The sequence below is a fragment of the Anabrus simplex genome, chromosome 5 (assembly GCF_040414725.1).
Source record: "Anabrus simplex isolate iqAnaSimp1 chromosome 5, ASM4041472v1, whole genome shotgun sequence".
NCBI lineage: Eukaryota > Metazoa > Arthropoda > Insecta > Orthoptera > Tettigoniidae > Anabrus > Anabrus simplex.
The window spans coordinates 392,309,671-392,334,435 of record NC_090269.1 but is presented as its reverse complement, the minus strand read 5'-3'; the positions used below and the strand labels follow the sequence as shown (position 1 = coordinate 392,334,435).

Below are 24,765 nucleotides of genomic sequence, written 5' to 3'. Positions count from 1 at the left end.
TTCCAATTTTATCTTTATATTGTGATCATTCCTACTTCTAAAGACACCACTCAAACTTATTTGTCTACTAATGTCATTCCACGCCATCTTTCCACTGACAGCTCGGAACTTACCACTTATATTAAATAACACTAGAATGTTTATATTGTTCTCCCACCTATTCAATACAATACATTCTTAAAAGTTAGGACTTTGTCCTGATTAAAATATTAGCATAAAATTGACACATTAAATGGTACATGTTTTGCCTATCAATAGTAGGCATCATCAGCCATTTTTTACCTCATGAATAGATCAGGTACCTCATTGGGAATGACTTATGAATACTGTTAAAAACCATATCTTGTAAAATGGATTGGAGATCGTTAGACAACTAATACAAAATGAAATGTGGTATACTATTACTTAACAATATTGTGTTAATATTTGAATCCAAAAACATGACAATCATTTGAACATTACAACACTTATATTAAAAGATATTATAGTAAAGATAAAATCAGAAAGCACATTCCATTTGACTGTCAAAGGGGGTGTTGTTAAAAACTTGAAGAAAGTTGAGCATTGGTATTGGTCATTAGTCCTTGAAGTTTCTATTTATATGCTTATAAATTTTGAACAATTTACATATGGCCTAGTTCTTTTTAAGATGATAATACTAATTTTATCACATATAATATCGAAGCCAACCACGCAAACGTTAAAATGACTAAGTATTTGAACCTTAGAATAAAAATCGGTAAAACCTCAAAAGACATAACATTTCTCAAGGACTGCCTGAAACAAGGACTAATACCTAAGTTCCTTAAACCACTACAAAGGAAGAATATTCCATACCAAAAGTCCAACAACACTCAAGATAAAGTACAAAACATATGGCTGAGAAATGAAATTAAACAAATGTACAAGAAACAATCATTCCTAAATTTGCAATTATACCGGACGCATTTGACCATCTCACACTATTCCTCTCCACTGGAATGGAGTTCTTGTTTTCACTACACCTACTATAAACTGACTACTATATTGGATAGAAAACAAAAGACACTAAACCACAAGCTAACTTGTTTACAAAAAGCCGAACCCAAAACCCTCAATCAGAACAGGAACACTAAGCTTTCTACCCCTTTGTTGACAAATATTCCCACTACAATTAACTTTTCTGATAAAGTTTTCTCAGATAGTGAAATGGATCTCAATAAAGGCATAAAATATAACTGGGCCAACCCACAAAAGATCGAAGATGCAATCACCACCATCGCTGAGACCGAATCTAATATTAACAAACAGATTCCCTTAGAGAAACAAAATTATGTAAAATACGAAATAAAAAAGAAAATACCTACACTCGTCAATGATATATTAACTAACAATAATTATAAGTTTTCAAAACAAAACCTGAAACTAAGAACTAAAATTAACAACAATAACATCATAGTAACTAAGGCTGATAAGGGCAATACAACAGTTTTAATGAATAAACAAGACTACATAAAAAAAGAAGATTTTTCTCCAATAAAACCTACACAATAATGAATAAAGATCCCATAGTAAAAACACATCGCAATCTAAAAACACTCCTTAAAAATTCAATATTCCTACTAAACGAGCAAGACTATCAAAAAATGATCACTATGAATCCGAAACTACCTACAGCAAGATCCTTACCTAAAATACACAAGAAGGATATCCCTAAATAGCAGAAACAGTCCCACCTATAAAACTTCTCAATTCCTCCACAAGTTTAGGAAAACAATAAAAAATTTAAATTTCACAATGCAAATCCCATCAAAAATTCTATCGAACTTTGCAAAACTTTACACAAATTCAATTTGCAACCACATCACATTTTATGATCGTTTGATATTATGAACATGTACTCAAATATACCTGTCAATGAAACTATCACCTTAATAAAAAAACAACCTTTCCAAACATAGCACATTAAGTAAAATTGAAATAGATAAATTCATAAAGTTACTAAGTTTTGTTTTACACAATAATTACTTTACTTTCAACAACAAAATATATAAACAAGAAGGCTTAGCTATGGGAGACCCAATCTCTGGCATTTTTGCAGACATCTACATGGACAATCTAGAATACAACAAAACAGTAAAACACATTAAGGGACTCAGTTTATGGCTCCGTTATGTCGATGATACATTAGCAATTATCGATAAACAACTTAACAATAGTGATAACATCCTAACGTTCCTAAACAATTTAGATGATAATATAAAGTTCACAAGGGAAAACGAAAACAATAGTTCAATCAATTTTCTAGACATCAAAACTACGCGAGTTGTAGTCAAATTTGATTTTCAAATTTACCGCAAGCCTTCATTTACTCCAATAAGTATAAAAACGAATCTTTGCACCCAATTTCCCATACAAAAGGGTCACTTATTACAGTTTACTATTTAGGGCATTAAAAATCCCTCTTTCACCGAATCATCTAATAAATGAATTAGAATTTATAAAAGAAACAGGTCCAATCCAGATATGATCAACAAAGTCATAAATAAAGTTAGAATGAAATTAACCACAAACCTTTCTCCAATTAAACCCAACAAACCAAAATTCGCGAAGTTCACATTTACCGACCCAAAAAATCCATCAAATTACCAATCCTTTAAAAATATACGATGTAAAAATTGCTTACACAATGCAGAATACAAATCGAAATTTGTTTTTTAATCACAACTCAGTCAGTTCAACTAACAACAAATATTCAAGCTCAGGTATATATAGACTCAGATGCTCAGTATGTAATTTTTCTTACATTCGTCAAACTGGCCGCTGTTTCCCAACTAGATATGCAGAATATTATAACGCCCAAAAACATAATAAGTTCTCTGCGATGAGTAACCACATGAAGGAAACAGGTCACAAATTTACTACAATAGATCAGGATCTACAAATCTTAAAAATAATTGAAAACGGCAAGCTCATGATGGAATATGAAAACTAATACATCTTCCTAGATCAACAGTTCAACAAATATAAAAACTTAAATGACATAATAGATAACAAAAGTCCTCTTTAGAAACAGATTCCAACTCTATTAAAAAACCCATTCCTTCTGAATAGTAATTTTTATAAAATATTTAACACCAAACCAGTAAACACTCCCACCCCCCACACCTTCTCCCGCTGCCGACAACTCCTCCTCATGCGCAACATAGGCCCTTAGCCACGCCTTCTCAAGCTCAAACCCCTCCACCAAGACTTCACAAATACAACATGCAAAGTAAAAGCTCGGCGACTGCCAGTTGCTCCAAAGCCTTCAACATAAAGTTAACATCTCAGCGGTCAAACGGGTAAGTGTCAAAACTTTCCGTTTAACTTCCACTATTTAGCCCCTTAATTCCAATTATGGTCTTTCATTAAATTCAAAATAACTTTTTAAATACAGAATTTCATCACACACTTCGCTACCCACTGATTGACAACGTTCCCTTTTGACTAGTACGCTCACCTCAACACGTTCAACAATAAAAGCTACACCTATCACAAACTCTTCCCACAAATACCACTTCAGTATCCAGTATTCAGGAGATAGTAGGTTCGAACCCCACTATCGGCAGCCCTGAAAATGGTTTTCCGTGGTTTCCCATTTTCACACCAGGCAAATGCTGGGGCTGTACCTTAATTAAGGCCACGGCCGCTTCCTTCCCACTCCCAGCCCTTTCCTCTCCCATCATCACCATAAGACCTATCTGTGTCGGCGCGACGTAAAACAACGAGCAAAAAAAAAAAAAAAAAAGAAAAAAAATACCACTTCAAAGAAGATGGCCTAATGATATCTACACAAACTTCAATATAGCCTACGGCACCAGCATTTCAACTAATATTATCATCTTAAAATTAACTAGGCCACATGTAAATTCTTCAAAATTTATAAGCATATAAATAGAAACTTCAAGAACCAATGACCAGTACCAATGCTCAAATTTCTTCAAGTTTTTAATAATATGCCCTTTGACAATCAAGTGGAATGTGCTTTCTGATTTTATCTTTATTGTAATATCTTTTAATATCAGTGCTGTAATCTTCAAATGATTGTCATGTTTGTAGACTCAAATATGAACACAATATTGTTAAGTAATAGTATACCACATTTTATTTTGTATTAGTTGTCTAACGATCTCCAATCCGTTTTACAACATATGGTTTTTAACAGTATTCTTAAGTCATTCCCAATCAGGTACCTGATCTATTCATAAGGTAAAAAATGGCTGATGATGCCTACTATTGATAGGCGAAACATGTCCCATTTAATGTATTAATTTTATGCTAATATTAAAATAAGGACAAAGTCCTAACTTTTAAGCTTGTATTGTATTGAACAGGTGGGAGAACAATATAAACATTCTAGTGTTATTTAATACAAATACTTTCAATACGGACCCAAAAATGAATTTTATCACATGTAACATACCACTTAGTCGTGCAGCTCATCTCTTTTCTCCCAATTCTTCGCAGCCCAAACTTTGCAACATTTTTTTAACGCTACTGTTTTGTTGGAAATCACCCAGAACAAAACGAGCTGCTTTTCTTTGGATTTTTCCTGTTCTTGAATCAGGTAATCTTTGTGAGGGTCCCATACACTGGAACCATACTCTAGTTGGGGTCTTACCACAGACTTATATGCTCTCTCCTTTACATCCGTACTACAATCCCTAAACATCCTCATAACCATGTACAGAGATCTGTATTCTTCATTTACAATCCCATTTATGTGATTACCCCAATGAAGATCTTTCCTTTTATTATTAACACCTAGATACAATGAACCCCAAAAGGAACTTTCACCCCATCAATAGAGTAATTAGAACTGAAAGGACATTTCCTATTTGTGAAACTCTCAACCTGACTTTTAACTCCGTTTATCAACATACCATTGCCTGCTGTCCATCTCACAACATTATCGAGATCACATTGCAGTAGCGTACAATCTTGTGACTTATTTATTACTCTATACAGAATAACATCATCTGCAAAAAGCCTTAACTCTGATTCCAATTGTTTACTCATATCATTTATATACATAGTTTGTTTTTTAATTAAGTACCGTTATGAAATAAATGAGAAACAAACAGAGATTTGTTAACAATTTTATTTTTATATGAAAGCCTGTACATTACTCTACGTTCCAACATAATTCTCACCAATATTGGGGCACTTGTCATATCACACAATGAGCTTTTGCATATCATCCTCACAGAAGTCGGCCGCCTGATTTGTCAGCCACTGCAACACACGGCCATCTTGACATCATCATCGTCATCGTGGCATTTGCCGGCCATATGTTTCTTCAAATGCAGCAACAAGTGATAATCACTGGACGCAAGATTGGGACTGTATGGAGGGTGATCCAATTGTTCCCAGCGAAATGATGTGATGAGATATTGGGTTTGATGAGCTGCATGTGGGCGGGCGTCGTCACGAAGCAAAAGGACGCCCTAACTGAGCATGCCGTGCCGTTTGTTCTGAATTGAGCGGCACAATTTCTTTAAGGTCTCACAATACGTTGCTGAATTGACTGTCTCACCACGGGGCAAAAAATCCACCAGTACCTCCCTTTCTGACCAAAAACACGGTACCCATGATTTTTTGGGCTAACATTGTTTGCTTAACCTTCACTTTCTTGGGTGAAGTTGAATGTTGCCAGTGCATAGACTGCTGTTTTGATTCAGGTGTAACCTACGCCACCCAGGTTTCATCCCCCATTACAATTTGACTCAAAAAATCATCCCCTTCTGCGTGGTAATCCTCCAGGAAAGTTAAGGCACTGCCCAAACGTTTGCTTTTGTGCTCCTCTGACAACATTTTCGGTACCCAGCTTGAGCACACCTTTCGGTAATTTAAATCGTCCACTCAATATTTCATAAAGAACACTTCGAGAAACTTGAGAAAACACGTCAGATAAGGACGTAATCGTAAGGCGTCTGTTTTCGCTCACTACTCGGTCAACTGCCTGCACCAAATCTTCACTAATGACTGAAGGTCGCCAACTCCGTTCATCACGCACATCTTTACAGCCACCTTTCGATGCTCGAACCCATTTCCTAACCATTCCATCGCTCATAATGTTTGGTCCATAAACTGCACAGTTCTCATGATGAATATCGATAGCTTTCAAACCTTTTGCACTCAGAAAACGAATAACAAAGCAGACTTCACAGTCGGCGGGACTCTCGATCGGCGAGGCCACTTCAAATGCTTGCCAACAAACATACACACAAGGGCGACTATTGCCGTAATGGCGTCTCAGCCTTGCCAATAGATGGAGGTACAAAACATGCCTGCACAGAATGACGACCGCAGCGCTGCATCGGCGGAATATCAAAACGGTACTTAAAAACATGCCTCGTATACAAGAAAACATAAAGGTCCAATAATACTGCCTTGAGGAATTCCACTCTTCATTATTACAGGGTCAGATAATGCTTCGCCTACTCTAATTCTCTGAGATCTATTTTCTAGAAATATAGCAACCCATTCAGTCACTTGTTTGTCTAGTCCAATTACACTCATTTTTGCTAGTAGTCTCCCATTGTCCACCCTATCAAATGCTTTAGACAGGTCAATAGCGATACAGTCCATTGGACTTCCTGAATCCAAGATATCTCCTATATCTTGATGGAATCCTACAAGTTGAGCTTTAGTGGAATAACTTTTCCTAAAACCGAAATGCCTTCTATCAAACCAGTTATTAATTTTGAAGTCTAATACAGTCAGAAAGAATGCTTCCCAAAGCTTACATGCAACACATGTCAAACTTACTGGCCTGTAATTTTCAGCTTTATGTCTATCACCCTTTCCTTTATAAACAGGGGCTACTATAGCAACTCTCCATTCATTTGGTATAGCTCCTTCAACCAAACAATAATCAAATAAGTACTTCAGATATGGTACTATATCCCACTTTGGTACTCTCAGAGAATAAGATAAATATATAAGGTCACTGGTCAGAATGGATGACACACTGATTAGCCCATGGGTTATTACTTGACCTGGGTTTTCGTTTTACTGAGAATGATAAGTGTGTGTGATGAATGGTTAGTTATATGCATGTAATTGGTAGGTTGTACCATGAGAATAGTTACATTATGGGCACTAAAAAAAAGGCTACAAACTGATTACCGCCATGGGTCGTATTAAGGAGGTTAAAGTCATCCACACTAATTATGTGCCTGGAAACATAGTAAATGTGTTTAGAATTCTCACACCAGGCAGTTTATTCATTAGAGAAATCACCACCGTTTGCCTATTAATATTTACTTCAACAAATGTGAATTCCAGATATGTTCAAACACCCTGGGGTGACCTACATGAATCTTGGCTCTTTAGGTCATATCTACAACAAACTGCTGCCCGGCCTCCTTGCCATCCATCTGACAAATCAAAATGTTTTAGATCATATTGATCAATTCAAACATGGAGGATTGTAGTTGTACTTCCTCTAAAAACAATAATCTCCACCACCACTACCTGCAAAAAGTCAGCAAGCTTTCAAAAATGCATTGTTTTCTTGTGTAGTGCTAGAATTTCAATATGATGCAAGGACGACACAGAGAGTTTACATTGCCACACTTCAGGCTGTGTGAAGGTGATGATAATGCTTGTTTCAAGGGAGTACCTCCAGAGAAGGGAGAGTCCAGGCAGGAGAGATTATTGATACTGCCACTGCTAAGGTCATATCCAGGAGCACAATAACTGCCTAGCTCATTAATGAGAATTCCAACAGGTAGATCATTAGAGAATACATGATGTTTAAATAAAGCTACACATCTAAACTTCCTTGAGAATTAGACAGTTGACTATCACTTGCTGGCACTTGCACACACATTCACATACTCTTAAGAGGTCAATAGCAACAATTACAATAAACATTGCTTTTATTGCTATCTCATTTAAAATTTAATCTTTTCAAGTTTGCATTTGGGGTAATAATTTAGGAATAATAATGTTGGTGCCTTCTGGAAGCAGGTGTCTGTCTTGTATCCACACATTGTTCATGCCGCATCAAATGACTGAACTGACAATCAGCTAGAAAAATACCGAGGAAGTTCCAATTGTTACAATCAATTCTTGAAGATGGCAGCTGACCACAGATCTGAATCAGCACTGATCACACTAGTGGTATAAGTTTATCAACAACAAATGCATACAAATATATGAACTGAGCAAAGTTACATGTGCTTAACAGTCCCTCAATCCGCAACACAGCCTCTGGAGTTGCCAACACCAAGTCTTCTTCACTGCCATGATAGGCTCATTTCTTGCAGTCAAAGACAATGAATTTCCTGGCCAGAGTCAGAAAGGTGAGAGATGTACAAGTTGAACAGTAATGGTGAATTAACTGATCCTGGGGTCCATCCATCATTAAACTTCCCCTCCTGACTTATCTTGCCTCCAACAATTGACTGGAAATTCCAACCACTCAGCATGTTACCAAGTCCAAATAATGTTGAAGGCAGGAGTAAAGTCAACAAACACAACAGATGTTTTCAGGATAAAAGAGATACCACTTGGTTACAGCAATTATATTCTGGTCTGAAGCCTGCCTCATCATTTGGAATATGCTCTAAGACAGTGCTACTCATTCTGTTATAGACGAGCTTTTCAAAGAGCTTATAAGAGTATGTAAGAAGGGCTATGGGGTGACAGCTTTCTGCCTAGTTGCTTGGTTTGCTAGGTTTCAAAATAGAAGTAATCTTTACCTTCTTAATGATCAGTCAACAGGATAATGGTAGAGAATTCTTCCATTGTTTAGCACTTACTAGTACATGAATCAGGAAGTGAATCCAGGAGCATTTAGAATCAATGTCTGAAAACATGAAGGAACGTGCAGAATCAGATGTGGGAGATAAGAGTCGTTTTCAGGTTGTGCAGCTGTTGTGGAATGTACCTGGTATGTTTCTTATCAGGAGATACTCTAGTTATATTAACCCCTTAACTGTGTACCAAATTCTCCACATGCGTAACCTGCCCTGAGTACTTTTTCCCCACTTCATGATATTTAAATATTTCCTTCATAAATGTGTACACAATTAGTTTAAAATAATACGACAGTAATTACTGTTATTCAATAATGGGATACTAACATTATGATACTGTTGAAATAACCACAAAATCAAGCCGATCTACTTTACGTTTGGAAGCTATGCTTCGCGACATAAATGCCTGCGCAGGAACTTCGTGCAAGGCGCCAAAACAAATACATTTTACGAAGCTCTGACAGCTCTAAAAAACAATACACACCATGATCTCGTGGAAAACATATCAACTAATGCGATAGATTCCACAGCAACACCATATGCCTACACGCTCAAGAAAAATATGCAATAAAGGTAGTCTGTTCAGCTAATAACTGGAATATATCATCACCTACGAATGTGCTGAAGTATTCTGCGATACTGTGCACATCACTAAAATCTATATTTATCTTATTTACACCTGTAAAAGCAAACCTTGGTCTTGGGGCACCATTCACAACAAAGTGAGCTGGCTGAGTTACATTTTGAACGTCATCTGCATCATTTGGTTCTTCTGGAACAATTTCACTTTCACTATTAGGACCACTTTCACTGTCCTCTTCATCCGTATGAATCCACTCATTGTCATCAGATAAAGAACATACCTCATCATCACTCTTTATTTCTAAAACTGTAGAAATACCCGCACAATCAAGCCGTTCTACTTTACATTTGGAAGCGATGCTTCGCGACATAAATGGCTGCATGGGATCTTGGTACAAGGCCCCAAAACAAATACATATTATGAAGCTGTGACAGCTCTAAAAAATAATACACAGAGTGATCTTGTGGAAAACATATCAACTAATGCAATAGATTACATGGCCACGCCATATGCCTTCACACTCAAGATAAATACGCGATAAATTTTACGGATCAGATGTAAGGCTTTTCAGGCGTTTGCTCTATTAACCAGCGTTTTGCCTTAGGTCTGACACTAGACTCATCAGAGTGGGATGTGTTAGACCCACCCACTGATGCTGGGGTGTATGCAGGTAAACTTATCAAAAGCCCATTATAAGAGGCACAGTCTGATAACTGCATAAGGGAGATAAAACTCCACAATGGAATTATTGCCCGCCTAGCAATTCCGAATGGAAAATTCTAGTTCCCATGGAGAGAATTAGATATTTTTCACCAATAGAGCTTGTCAAAAACAGATGAGATGTAAGGCTTGAACACAGTTCATTATTCAGTAACTTCACATCCTTTGATGATTCTGATCAGACTATAGGTACTGAAAATCACTTGTTTGCAAATCCTAAATTAATCTGGGATTTATATAATGACTGCAGATAAGGTCCCATTCATTCATTACGTTGCCTTGTGTTACAGGCAATCAGCTGATGCAGTTCATCTGACATGCAAGACAAGAGGTAATGTTAACACTGGATGTCAGTCAATTGATTGTTTTGAATTATCAAGAGAGAAATGTATCATGGAAATGCATGAAATTAGCAAGTGAACCCCTGAATTTTGGGAATAAAACAATTGGCAACTGAGTATTGTAACTGGAGGTTGTAGATTGCTGATTTATCAAGGAAGGTGGAGGTAATTTAACCCAATTGCTTTGGGTTTAATGCTTCCACGTGCTCGATTAGAAATTAGATCTAAATTGCCCTCAACAAGAGTAAATCATCCCATCAGAAATGCTGTGCTCAATTGTGAAATAAATATCATAAATTATTATTATTACTTATTCTCTTTAAATTATATATATACAATCTAGGGGTGGTAGATGGAGAACGTACATATCAATGCCTCCATCCCCACATGTATGATTATGTAAATTCTACGGAATATTTACATATGTGTACACAATTTTCAATTTACATATTTACACTCCAAACACTGCACAGTTAGAATAATTATCATCTTGATTTATGCTATACATATTAGAGTAAGAATACCCTGTCTTTCATACCCTCACTCGTACCCCTGTGTACACACTAATTCAAAACCACTCCCACACGCGCAAGCATAAATATCCGCCCACATTCAACGGAACTTGCGCACATCATTCTTAATTCTAATTTATACACATTATATATATCACATATGAGATTCTACTTATAAATATATTTACTTTACTGCATGGAGAAAGTGTGGAAGAGGGAGCAGTTTTGTTTCAGATGGGAGAAGGTTCGAGAGATAAGCAGACCCTCACTAAAATTAAATTAAATACAAAGTTTTCTGAAGAAGGAGGGGGGGGGGACACAACAGTAACTCCTTAGCCTCTATTAGCAGAGTGAAAATTAACCTGCAGGGACAGATGTGTTTTGCCTGTCAGGGATTTCTTAAGGAAGGCTATGTCTATATCTTTACATAACAAGTACACTGGTGGCAATAACACGGCTGTGTTTGTTTATTATACGTTCCGCTCGTCGATGAACACCTTCTAATTTCCTCACATTTTCTGTTGTCGTTTGGTGCCAAGAAGGAAGACCATATGGAATTATGTGCCGTACCTGGGGAATATAAGCCATTTTTAGGTCTTGACTTCTTCCTCCGGACAGACATCTACACACAAAACCTACAGTAGTGCTCGATATGCCTTGCATCTCATTTCCTCCACATGCTTATTCCACTGTAGATTATCCGTAACGGGAATACAGAGGAGTTTGAAGTTGGTAGTTGGATTGGACGCAGAGTAGGCTGGTTCTAGAGTGGTTGTCTAGCTCTGCCTAGTCTTCCATATTTACATTTCTTAACATTTATATCACACCACAGAGCTATACTATCCAGATCCGACTGGAAATGTAACAGATCATCATTATTTTCATGGCTCTGTAAATGACTGTGTCATCAGCATACTATGCCATGGTCGAATTTACAAAATCCAGTAAGTCAAGAGCATAAATCAGGCACAAGCAGTTTACCCTTAATGTCGTAGTTGTCAAGTTTTAACAGAGGTCTTCGATGTAACACCTGGTCAAAAGTCTTGCTCCAGTCCAGAGCCACACAGTCTATTTGTGACACACCCATCTGCTCCGAAGAGAAATGCCAGTCATTAATGACTTTTGTTAAAAGTGCTGTGCAGGATTTTCCAGGAATGAAGCCGTGCTGGTTTCAGATCAACAGGTTTCTCTCCTTGAGAAAATCTAACATATATAAAACAACTAGACATCCCATACATTTACAGACCTCTGATGTTATCGAAACTGGTCAGTAATCATCTAAGTTTTCCTTGTCTCCATCTTTGAAAACTGGGAGTACGTTGGTGTCTTTCCATTCCACAGGCACTGTCCTGGCATTTATGGAATGATTGAACAGAGTGCCAAGGTGGTTGCACAGCTCTTGAGAATTCTTGCTGGCACTCAATCTGGCCCGGTGGGTACGTGGACCTGTTTACAGAAGGCTATCCTTGACTTTACTTGTTGAGAAATACAGATTGGTTAGAGGGAAGAGAGGGTAGTTGTCCTTGAATACAGCATGTTCTCTTCCTCAGTAGGGGCTGAGAAGTTATTAAATTTCCTGCTGTAGGTGCCTGCAATTTCTTGTAGTGTAGAGAATCCGTACTGTTATGTTGAAATACAGATAGAGATCTGTAGCAACCTTTACATCTGAGAAATGCCCTCAGTTCCATGTTGTTGGTGTTGAGACTGTGAATATAAGAATCACAGGAATTCCGACAGATTGTTCAGCCTTGCTTTTAGCCAGTCTGTACTTCTCCCACTCACAGTTAATCAGGTTTCTTCTTCATTTTCAGTTCCTTCGAAACCCTTGTGCTGTCTCCTTGGTGATCCATGAGGATTTAGGTTTGCTGGTTATATTTACTACTGGTGTGGTTTCTTCTATGCACTACAGGAAAATTTTCCCGTAGTCTTGCGACAACTTCTTTATGTTTACATTGCTGGCGATTTTTGAGCTGAGAACACGGAGGCAGTTTGATAGTAAAGTGCACAGATTGTTCCAGGATTTTCAGAAAAAATTGAAAGCTGTTCTAGTACAGAGTTTGGGAGATGGTTTCATATGGGACAGTGGTGTAGGAACAGCCTGAATGTCACAAAATCCCAGAATAATATTAAGGGATTGGACACATAGTGATATGTTACTTAGGAAAAGATCAAGTGTTGAGTGTGTTCTTCGCATAATACGCATGGCTTTGAACATTAACTGAGGAAGGAATAAATCATAGAAATTGGAAAGGAATTTATTGCCAATGAAGTTATTTGGAACAGGGGCAGAATTTCTGGACAACATAATTTCTAGGTTGAAATCAGTGATAATAAAAATGGCATTTTAATTGTGTTGTACATCTTACAAACCCGAGAGAGAGAGAGAGAGAGAGAGAGAGAGGATTATTAATCGTTCATCTCCGGAGATGACTTAGGGGCGTGACAAATTGATCCAATAAGGAATTTATGTTTGTTGCATGTCATTTCTACCCACAGTGCTTCGGCTGTTGTCTCCACGTAGTTAACTCAAGTTGGGTGACATTCTGGCTTGGCTGCAATTAGAACTCCCCCTGTACAGCCATGGGAATGGGCCTTACAGGTCAATATCAGCACTTGATTTATCAGCTTCATTTTCCGTATTGACCGTTATCATAAGTTATAGATGAGAAATGTTCCACCTTATCAATACAAATTTATTTATACAAATATCTACAGTACCGGTTTCGACTCTTTACATGTAGTCATCCTCAGCTGTACACCGTTATCTTCACATAAATCAAATTAGTTGATTTGCCTTGTCCATAATAATAGTCATAATGATAGGATATATCTTACTTCTAATTGAGCATACTACAGGGTAATTTCGACTATGTACAATCTAAAATGTGTAGGTGAATCTTTTAGGCCTAAAATCACGTAAATGGGCTATTATTACAAGTACAATTACGTGAACACTTTTTTAAAAATTTATGTGATACATGTAAAATGTTGTCTTAAAGTATACAGTTCAAGTAAAATCCGTTATAATAAATAAACAGGAAACATTTTGTTTGGAATGACTTTTTCGCCTTGCGTACGTTGATTTTCTTCAATATGATGTGAAAATCGTATAAATGGACTATTGTTAAAAGTACAGTTACATAAACACTCTTAAAAATATATATAATAAATGTAGAATGTCATCTTAAAATGTGCAGATTCATGTAAAATCTGTTACAATAAAGAGGGAACGATTTTTAGAGTAAGTTTCCGGTCTTGTATTCATTGATTTTCTTCAATATGATATGGAGAAAGTCTATGCTTTTTTGTAAGTGGTGCTCTTCTTTCTGTTGTATATTATGCTTATTCATTAGTTTATGGTTGACTTATCAATCATTATTAACAAGTCTGACGTATTGTCTGAGGTAGATGTGTGCAGCTGTGGTTGAATATGGCCGGAATATTGAATGTAATTTCTTTTCTGTGAGTGTCAAATGCAGGAAGGTGGGTCTTCTCCGGTCTATAAGTGGTGATATGTGTCTGTAAGAAACAAGAAATGAAATTAAGAATTTGTAGTCTTAGGAATGCCTGTTTGTGTATGTGTGTTTAATATAGAGTACTTACAATAGCTATTGTGGTTGTGATGCGCTAGCTTTGGCTGCCTGGCGTGCGCTGTGTCGTGTTCTTCCGGAGTTGGTGTCCGCTGCTGTAAGGGGAGTGGAGGGGTGAGGGATGAGGGGAGTTGTTGTGGTGGGGGTAGGGGTAGAGTTGGGCGTGTCGATCATCTGTGTGTTGGAGCGTGCTGGATGTTGTTTATTGATTATTTTAAGATAACAGTTTAATAATAATAATAATGTTATTTGTTTTACGTCCCACTAACTACTATTTTACGGTTTTCGGAGACGCCGAGGTGCCGGAATTTAGTCCCGCAGGAGTTCTTTTACGTGCCAGTAAATCTACCGACACGAGGCTGACGTATTTGAGCACCTTCAAATACCACCGGACTGAGCCAGGATCGAACCTGCCAAGTTGGGGCCAGAAGGCCAGCGCCTTAACCGTCTGAGCCACTCAGCCCGGCAAGATAATAGTTTAGTGCGGGGATAATTTTATTGAATATGGTATTGGATTTTTTCTGTGATTTCATTTATGTTGTAGTTAGGGTTGGTATATTGGTCTAGTGGTATGTATAGGTCTTCTGTTATATTGAGTAAGGGACCTTTGGGGTTCATGTCAAGTAGTTTCATGTCATTTTCAATGTTCGTGAAATTATGTTTATATTCGTCGATATGCTGATCTTTTGCAAAAAATGATTGTGTTTCACAGCATTAACACGTTCATTGTACCTGATTGCAAAATTCCTACCAGTACGTCCTATGTAACTTATTTCACAGTTATTACATTTGATACGGTAAACTCCTGAGTGGTGCTATTTATTAATGTTATTGATTGTCTTGGTATTATGTAATATATTAGTACTGTTGTGTGATGTTTTGAACGCTATTTTTAGGTTGTGTTTTATGAATGTATTAGTTAGTGGGTATATGTGTGTATTGTTGAACGTGAATAATGCGTAGTCCTTCTTGGGTTTATCTGTTTTTGTTAATCTGGTTTTTGGTTGGGAGTTGATTTTCTGAATGATGGTGTTGATCGTTTCTTTCTTGTAACCATTGTTCATAGCTATCTCATGAATTAATCGTATTTCTTCATTAAAGTCAGTTCTTGATGATGGTATATTGAAGGCCCTATAAATCATACTGTAATACGCTGCTTTTTTATGAGTATTGGGGTGGATGGAATCTGTTTTGATCGTGTTCGCTGTGTGTGGGAGTTTTCGGTATATTTTGAAAGATAAATGATTTTCATGCCTGGTCATAGTCAAGTCGAGGTAATTTAATTTCTGATTGTTTTCGGTTTTTTTGTAAATTTTATGTTTGGTTCTAGTGTGTTTAATTTTTCTAATAAGATGTTGTCGTCGGTGTGTCTTATCAATAATGGCAAAAATGTCATCGACAAATCTGCACCACAAGAATATACCATCTGTTTTTTGATGGAGGTATGTTCTAGATAGTCTATGTATATCTCAGCTAATATGCCGGAAGCAGGTGACCCCATTGGAAGGCCTTGCTGTTGGTAAATTGTGTCGTGGAATTCGAAGTAGTTATTATTGGTTGCAAATTCGAGTATTTTGATGAATACTTCAATTTCTAGGTTGCTTAATTTACTATGATTTTTGAGATTAAATTGAATTATTTCTATGTTTTTTTTTTTTTTGTGGGAACGCTGGGGTACATATTGGCTATGTCAAACGAAGCGATGGTGTGGTATTGTTCTATTTGTAATTCTTTTATTTTTTGCAAAAAATCTATTGAATTTCGTACGGTTTTGTTGACTTGAAAAAAGTAATGTTTCTTAAGAAATTTTTTGATAAATTGTGAAATTTTGTATGTTGGGCTTGACCTGTAATTTATTATCAGTCTCATAGGTATACTATCTTTGTGTATTTTTGGGTGAGATTTTGCAGTAGGTAGTTGGGATTCATAGTCGTGAGTTTCGTAGATTCAGTTTCCGTGAGTAAAAAATGTGTGTTTTTAGTACAATTTTTAGGTTCTTTTGTATGCTGTTGGTTGGGTCTTTGCGTATGATTCGGAAGGTATTATCTTTAAAACATTCTTTAGTTTTTGTTACGCATTCGTCTTTGTCTATCATAACTGTGGTGTTGCCTTTATCTGCTTTCGTTATGATAAGGTTGTTTTGTGTGATTTTATTTTTAAGTTTGTGTATATGTGCTTTTTTGTACCGTTATTATTTGGGTTATTGTGACTGATTTTATTTATATATTGTGGTAGCTTTTGTATGATGTCATGTCTAACTTCCTCACGCAAGTCATGTGGAATCTTCTGTATGGCTTCTTCGCTTTCTGTGAAGGTAGTTATGATGTTCTGAAATACTGACATGTTGCCCCAATTGTGCTTGGGTCCTCTACTCAATATCTCAGTTTCTGCTTCGTTAAATGGAATTCTAGTAAGATTCTTCATTGGTGGGTGAAAACTATGTTCATTATTTGTGTTAGGGTGGATTAGAGTATTCTTGTTCGTAGTTGAAATTGTTGGTTGCATTTCGAGTGGTTGTTTCAAGGTTTCTAGTTTCTTATTTAAAGTGTTCTTTTTTTATATAGCTAGGATTTCTATTTTTTCCCTTGTGGTGTATTGGAAATGATCCCAGTAGCTGTATGGAACTTAAAATATCAGCACGTCAGGAAACATTTCGAGTCATAAATTTTGTTTGACAACTATGTCTCACTGACACATACTATGGTCGGGTCTAAGCTTTCAAGCGATACGTGGATATTTTGTAACCATCCAGGTCGCATAATACTGCACACACTGAAGGTGAAAAGTGATAGATGTTTATTTATATATAGAATTATTCACTAAATCATGTGGCGTATCACTGTTAACTGAAAGAATGGGCTTGATAATGGCGATAATTCACACTGCCAGCATAACCATGTCCAGGAACCGTTCTGTTCTTTATTTTTCTGTCATCAGACATTGAAAGATTTGGGCAGGTTCTTTGGCCAATTAGCGAGCAGCTATTACAGTGAACAAATTAACGGTTCCTCTTATAGCTATTTCCGCAAACTGTGCACTATTAAGGAGCCGGGATCAGTTTGATGTCCTCACAGTTCAAGCACTAAACACAATAATGGCTGATCAGCTATGGGCAGTCTGGCAACACCGCATACATCCCTCCACTGTGGCCGACCTATGGCTGCCAGCTCCAGGCTTTCAGCACTGCACCATGACAAACAGTTGAGAGTAAATTTTTCACTTACAAATATTTTTTTCAAATAGAAGGGTTATTTGAAGTGATTATAGCACTTTTGGAATATTGCACTGCAATCTTTACCACAAAAAATACAATAATACACTGCCAAGGACCTTCAGGGCTGTAGTACCTTGTGCTTAGGTTTCAAAACTTATGAACCTGGGACATCAGAATGCAGAGAACAAAGCAGGCCATAGTGCCATCCTCATTAGTGTCAAACGACTTGACATCATGTATTCTTTTCTTTTCTATCTGGGTCCAATAATTGTTCCGCAGAGTAAATATTTGTTTCCCGTTCAATGTGGGAAAACAACAGGTCCATAAACTCCAAAAAACACAAGGCATTTCCAATAGAGAATTATCTAAATATTTGTCTCTCATTTCTCCTGACACCCCTAGAGAGCCTGTAAAGTGATGAATAATTGGCTGTTTATCACTATTACTAACCCATAACACAGTCACTATGTTTTCCTTTTGCACAAGGAACTTTCAATACTATTTCACAGTAACTTTTACCAGATGAACTGTTACTTTCTCTTTAAAATCTCTTCTTCATTATCATGATACTGCCATCACAGTCCTCCAGATCATTTTCAATAACTCACCAAATCACTGCTGTCACTGGCCTTTACCACACCTGGAACTTTGGCTATGAGACTGACTGACACCTAATGAAAAGTTTGTGCGTTCAGAGGTTACAATTGGGCAATGTATTATGGTATATGTTCTCAGAAGGAGAGCTGTAAATAAGCCACATTCCTGTTCTATTTATGGAAGATCGCAAAAGGGAAACTCCTGCAGGGGTGGTCAAAATATAAACCAGCACGTACGCCGTGGCGTGCGAGTATCTTGTCAATTGCGCTGAAGGTCTAGCCAATACTCGCATGAACATTAGTCAAGTGGGTTGTTAAGATTGGACAGAATTTCCAAACTTAATAAACATGATCCCACAGTGCTACAGCCATAATGGGCCTACCTTGACCTACCAAGCGATCACTACTCAGCCTCAAGGCCTGCACATTATGAGCTGATTTCTGGTCAGTGCAATCAATCTTCTCGGCCATTATTCTTGACTTTTCCAACATAGAAAACCATCTCACTGTCAGATAGCACCACAGCTGTAATCACTTAAGCAGAGTGGCCTTTGAACCAGTTCCTGGATCAATGTAAATACATGCAACCAGACCAGAAATTGAAACCCGAGCCTATGGAAGATAAGCAGGCATGCAAGACATCTGGCTGGCTGCTAGTCAATCTCATTCTAACGTCCACTAGATAGCAAACTAGACCAAATCTCTCGAGGATCAAGAGCCGAGTTGTCATGAGTTTTGTCATGTAAACTTGCTGACATTGCACAACACAAAGTATCCAACTTTCAACAGTACATCTACCTGGAAAAGCTTTCAACCTGGGACCTTTGTATCCCAAAGGTGACTTGCACATAGAGTGAGCTACTGTTAAGGGTGTAAAATATAAACTGTACTTACTTCTCCTCATCTTTTAAACATGGTACAAGTTGATCAAGTGTAGGTTCTTCTATGATTAGTTCGTTCTTCGCGTCTGCTGAAGGCTATAAGAAATACGAAAAGTAAATTAAGAAAAGTATAATAAAGAGATAACAAGAACAAATATGTAAAAGGTGTACCATATTCCTACAGGAAGTAATATAGGTCAACGTTAGAGTCACTCTATAATTAAATAACCAAAAACAATACATATTGAGATGTGGGCCATCCTATCTGTGCCGAGTATGTGTAGCATTCGGTGATGTAGACCGTCTTCCGGTTGAAGTTCATTGTACATTTCTGAGGGTTGTGTTTGCAGTGCACTGACTGTGGTACCAGTACAGTTGAGGTTGCTAGTTCAGTAATGTATCAGAGCAATACTGGAGATTCTGTACAAAGTAAATTATTTAAGTAGTGAAACTGAGTCTTACTATTTCTTGAAGGAAATGGTGGACATGGTATTCCACAATGGGTTAGCTACAGGCCCGTGTCATGTACGCTGAACAACATCCACATTCCTTTTTAAGTAATATCCAGCAGGCTATTCTGGTGACTCGAAGACATAGGATCATTCACAGCAAGAAGAACAGATCCAGGAGTCACACAGTCCACATGCTGGAGATGGAGAAGCAAGTGTTGCGACTTAAAAATCATGATTCTTCAACAACAAGTTTTGTAAAGAACTGACGCCACTGGAGATAACCACACACTTGTATGGTCAGTTCTGCACAATCAATTCCTTTATCCTTTCTTTATCCAACATGTGCAAACTCTTTCACCACCAGACCACTATGTGGAGATTCCAGTTCTGCCACTGGCTCCTAGCTAGGACACCGAAGATCCACAGTTCACAGTCAGCCTTTTAATTACAGAAGTTGCAGGATTCACAAGATATGGCATATTAAATTTACAGAACACATCTGTGCAGGCAGATGTAAATTCTCGAGCAATCATGGAGATATGGCATTAGGTCTGCTTCAGAATCAATGTGTCGGCAGCAATCATGTGTGACAGACTCGCAAGACCATATGTTTCACCACAAACATTGACCAGTGCTGAGTATCATCAATTTCCATACCTACAATGAATTAACAGCTCTACTGGGGAACATTACCCTTGCAGAAAGACAACAGATATGCTTCATGCACAGAAAGGTAATACCCCAACTTCTATACCTTGTACAACAGCATCTAACACAAACATTTTATGGGTGAATGATTAGTTGAGGAGATACCAGTAACACAGTCTCCCCATTCACTTGCCCCGAATCCTTTTGATTTCTGGTTAATGAAAACACTACATACATGGGTGTGAGCCCAACCTATCCACAACATGCATGTTACAGGAGCGTAAACAATTCATACGATCAAATCTGAGTACAGCCAGGATGACCTTAAGAGTTCATGATTCACTGACAAGAGGGTCTGAAGCATGTGTAAGGATGCATGGTATCTACATGGAGCACCTCCTTCGTGTCTAAGTAATACACAGATGACAGATTGGCCCATATCTCCAACAGCTAACAAAATAAATTTCATTCTTCCACAATAAATTCAGTATTTTACCATTAATGTTAAAATTTTAAAACTGGAAATGAACCAACAAGTATTGTGTCATGTCATAATTGTAGCATAATGGTTAGCAACATTAGCTGCCCTCCTCAGAGGAATGGGTCTAACTGCTGGTACTGTCAAAGATTTAAGAATGGCAGGAGGGATGGTACGTGGTGAAAATAGTATATGCAGCTCGCCTCCATTGGAGGTGCACCTGAAAAGAGCTGCACCTCCTCGGATTGAGGACATGAGTTTACCTATAACACAGGAACATGAAAAAGTACACAACAGGATAAACATAATGAGAGAACAGCACAGAAAGAGTGAGCAAAAGAAAAACAAGTATATTCCCAACATCCTCACACAATGTCACCTCATCTGAGAATATCATGTTATCTTCATCTATTGTCTGTCACATGCTTGTACCTCACCATTACTTGTGTTCCCATGGATGAATTTTATCACCAAGCAAACATACAATGGATCTCACATCCCATGTCAATGACTTGCCTATGGTGTCCAAGTTTATTCTACAAATGATCAGTAGTTCTGAATTTTCTTTCATTCAACAGAGAGTTTTATCAAAATTTACTGAAGTTCCAACATTTTTTATTCAGATTCTAAACAACTACGTGCTCACTTCACAGTCTAGGGATAGCAAGTCTGAATTCTACCCACAGGCACTGGGGTTAGATACGCTGCAAGGTCAAGGAATTTTACATCGATCTGAGGGCCAGTTCAAGGTCTACTCAGGCTGCAAGAGAACAATAATGAGCCATCTTACAGTGAGATAGAGATACCAGTCCAGAAAATCAAGAATGAAGGCCAGGAGTAATTGTCACGCAAACCACACATCATCTCGTGAACTGCAGGCTTTCGCGACTATATCTCCACAGTGCATTTGCTTGCTTTTTGTGTTGGGAACTACAGTCCAAATAGAAACAATTTTAAGAATACACAACTGCAGAGCTTCAAAAAGCAGTCTGTAATAAATTTACACTATCAAAACAGCATAACTTCACCATGCTTGAAGCTGGCGATTCTCCTGATTTATCTATTAAAAAATCAGAAAGACAGTAAGAGAGGCAAAGGAAGCTGGATAAGTGAATTTGTATAGAAGTTGATTAATTTGATAATAAATAGGTTTAAAATGTGGGCATGTATAAAAATATTAAGATCACAGGTATGTTCGTGTATAGATTTCAGTGGGCTGGCAGACTGGCATGCAACAGCACTGTATTTATAAAGGATCTGGCTGTACTGGAAATGCAAGTACCTCAGTCAGTTTCATGCTGACCAAATCATGGATGAGATTGAATCACAAAATGTATGGGAAAAACTTTTTCTGGACAACACCAAAAAAACAGTGCATTTTGAAAAATTTATCACACCAGAGAGGGATTTAATAACAATGTTATTTGTTTACATTCCACTAACTACATTTTATTGGATTTTGGAGACGCTGAGGTTTTGGAATTTCGTCCTGCAGGAATACTTTCACGTGCCAGTAGATCTACCAACATGAATCTGGGTTATGTGAGCACCTTCCAATACCATCGGATTGATCCAGCATCAAACCAGCGAAGTTGGGCTCAGAAGGCCACCGCTCTACTGTCTGAGCTATTCAGCCAGCGGCAAGCAAGCCAAGCCCTACTTTGTTCTAGAATTGAGACTGCAGCTACTTCTGATCTCTACACCTGCATCCCAAAGGCTAATTTCTAATCTTGACAATGATATCATGAGATTGGACTCAACAATTGTATGCATTAAGTCATATGTGAGAAGATATTTTACCACAAAGTTTGCCAGAACAAGAATTACCACCAAACGTCTGCTCTGCAATGGCAAATGTGACAAATACCATGCAATGTGGTGCAAACAATGAAAGAACTCGCTCAGTTCTGCAATAATGAGCGGTTTATTTTGTTTAATGGTCATTGGCTGCAATAAATGTCTCCCTCTCTGTAGCAACTTTTGTTTGTGATGAGTGGAACGCTATAAAACTGCACAGAGGGAAAACAGATTACCAGTAGAAGCTGAGTAAATGAAACAGTCATGGATTTTGAAGAACAATTTCACTTTAAATTATGCTATATTCAGCTATAATGGAACATGCAGTACTCTTCCATGGTGTTGAAATCTGCTGACAAAATGAAAATAATTTCTTTTAAATAGATTCTCACTACAAATTTTACACTCCATTCTGATAAATGGTGCTGGTGTACCTGTCACAGAATTTTCAGTCCGTGGTGGAGCTCATACTGAGCCACATGTAACAATATTTACCGCTCAGCCGAACCATAAGACAAACATAAACAGGGCTTTGAGAATAACGTTTAAACACTGTGCTCTAGTGATATAAATCTAAACTTATAAGAGCTTGGGATTGAGAGGAGGCCAGCATTTCTGCCCTTGGCAATGATTTGTCCTTGAACCAGCCCTGTTTCAGGTAAGAAATACTTCAATTTGCTGGGAATCAAACCAGGCCCAGTACATAAGTAAAGGTGCTTTAGATCAGTTATTTTGACAGTTTAAGCTATCCCTGGTAAAAATGGCATGAATAAAATGTTCCAATATCAACAATTACCCTCAATTTTCAATAACACTGAACGACATCAAAGGATGCCAACACCAAGGATATCATGTGCATTGACAGTGACATGTTACAATGTGCAAGAGATCAGTCACACTACCACCTAGGTATGTCATGCAATGGAAGCAGAAAACAATTAAAGACCAGCATAAATACCTATTACAAGTTGGAGAATTTGTTTCTTGTTCTGAATCACCTAGAATAACCCTGAATGTTTACTACAGTAATTAAAAGAGTAGGATATTACAAGATTTCATTTCCAATATATATTGTTAACACAGAATTGTTGAACATGAATTAAATTCCAGTGATTATAAATTAATCTGGAAGGATACTTACGAATGATGTACTTGCTACTTCGTCAAGCCAGACCGGTTCTTCCTTGATGTTGACTTTCTGGTCCATTTCACACACCAACTGAAGTATTTGCATCAGCTGAAGTAGTAAATCACTTCCAATGACTTTTTACTGAAACAAGGAACAGAAAATATATCACCATCATCATCATTATTAGTGCAATAAGTTCATAGACTAATCAGGAAGGAAGGAAGCCTGTAGCTTTGAGTGACTGTCAATTTCCTTATCACAGCCACACAACCTCCTGTCATGCATGTAATCCAAATCACACAGGTACATGGCTTTTATTTCAAGCCTAATACATGCACTGACTGGGAATGAAACATAGGCAGATTGGTGAGAAACCGTTGACAATGCTACTATATTACCAGTGCCACTCCAACTATGAAAACTGGTTTGATACAGGTGCCCATGTCACCATATCCTGTGCTAACCTCCTCATTTTCTTCATAAGCTTTATAGTCTACATCCAGTATAATGTATACCAATGTCCTATTTAATCCCCACCACTTATACTTATCTGAAGTCAGCTGTAAGACTCCTGCGTTTCTCTGCATGCATTCTACCAATCCTTTTTTTCATTTTACAAGCTCCTTTATTTAGAACCGACACAGATAGGTCTTCAATCAATTACAACTGATCTGAAATATGATCGTATGTCGACGATGGGATAGGGAAGGGCTAGGAGGGTGAAGGAACCTGTTGTGGCCTCAATTAAGGTACAGCCTGGTGTGAAAATGGAAACCATAGTAAACGTCTACAGGGCTGCCAGCAATGGCGTTCTAACTCACTATCTCCCTAATAGAAGCTTAGAGCTACGTGCCCCTAACAGCATGGCCAACTTGCTTGGTGTCAATCATTCTTAAGGTCTTTGGCAATTTTTCCCCTCTTACTAAGCTTATTTACCATCTATTTACTTGTGACCTGAACTTTCAATATGACGTTTGACACATTTTGGTAACAGCACATTTCAGAAGTTTCCTTCATCATTCTTTCCGTATCAGC

At 37.6% G+C, this 24,765-nt stretch overlaps 1 long non-coding RNA gene across 1 annotated transcript in view; it reads right to left on the bottom strand.

The window, feature by feature from the left end:
• The window catches only part of LOC136874978 (uncharacterized), a 47,695-nt gene extending 23,676 nt beyond the window's left edge, over positions 1 to 24,019 (bottom strand). Inside the window, exons 1-2 of the long non-coding RNA XR_010860329.2 lie at positions 23,743 to 24,019; positions 19,240 to 19,322 (exon numbers count right to left, since the gene is read on the bottom strand). This is a non-coding gene — a long non-coding RNA (uncharacterized lncRNA). The remainder of the gene's footprint in view (positions 1 to 19,239; positions 19,323 to 23,742) is intronic.
• Positions 24,020 to 24,765: the final 746 nt, after the last annotated feature.